We start from the raw sequence: 1,342 nt of genomic DNA, 5'->3' as shown, positions 1-1,342 counted from the left end.
CCTCATCTTCCCCTTCCCCCGACGAGCCTAGTTTAAAGATAAGACAGCTTCAGCTGCATGTGAAGGTGTTAAGCACTTGTGCCACTGGAAAGTAGAGAGACACATTCCCAGGGTATAGCAAAGAAAAAGGTGCATTCTGTTGTAGGAAAGAATCACGTGACCAACCTTCGAGGGAAAGAGGATGTTTCAAGAGCTATGGAACTGCACGATCTTGTCCTATTCAAAATACTACCAATCCTCGGTTTTATATTGCCTTCAGGATAACAGCTAGCATTATTTATTTGTATTACCAAAGTGCCTAGGAGTCCCACACATGGACCCCGGTGTGGCAGGCGCTGAACAAATCTGGAGCTAAAAAATGAACCATGACCCAGAGCATGAAACAATAGATGGATACAGATGCATGAGGGAGTGCAAGGAAACAATGAGCTAAGATTGAACAGTCTTCGCATTTGCTTTCAAATCTTTGTTTTAGTTCTACAAGAACTAGCAGGTTACTGCTTATGCTGTACGTTGCTATGGCATTAAGTCCCTCAGTGACAGTAAATATGTAACATCAGAATACCCCTTCCCAGCCCTGATGTAAGGCAAAAGGGCTCTGTGGAATGGGCTACCTCAGGGTAAATTCCTCAGGTATAATGCGAGTAATATTTTGGCCTGAAGCATGGGTTGAACCTGCACCATGAGTTCAACCTTTGACATACACAACATGCTTACTTTACATTCATCCTAACCCACTGCTGCACCTGATGGATACTCCTATAGCACCAGAATGAGGCACCCTTGAATAGGGAACTAACAAAAAATAACTTTGCCTGTTGGGTTAGTAGTTAAGTTACTGCTTACTAGTTTCAAGTATTTGTTGCATGATCAATGTTGTGGCTAAGTTAGTCTTACTAAACAGGCAATCAGATTAAAGTGACAGAAGTTGTGCACACAAGCAGTTGTGTAACAGGGCCAGGCTGGTTACATAACAGGCCGGGTGTCAGAGGGAATCTGAGATGTCTGATGGAATGACTGATCAAACAGACTTGACTAGTACACCCTTCCTGGACCTCCCAACAGGCAGTGAGAATTTCTTGCTTGATTTGTTTCATGTTATAGCCTATGATGCTAAACAATATACTGCCTTATATCATGTCTGAATTTTGAGTGCCGATGCCAGCAAAGCAAGGCAAAGCAAAAGACTATAATAACTTAGTAAGGATGCTGGCCATACAAACCCCTCAGCACTAGTAGCCTTTATTTCTTTGCTGAGAGATGTATTGCAGTTGGAGATTGTTAAAAGTTCTGTTCTCCATGTTTTAGAGGCTTGTTGACTGCAATGATAAAGGCTGCAGGT

Source organism: Gavialis gangeticus, unplaced genomic scaffold (assembly GCF_001723915.1).
Source record: "Gavialis gangeticus isolate Ggan-Ray unplaced genomic scaffold, GavGan_comp1, whole genome shotgun sequence".
NCBI lineage: Eukaryota > Metazoa > Chordata > Crocodylia > Gavialidae > Gavialis > Gavialis gangeticus.
Note: the sequence above shows the minus strand (reverse complement) of the source record.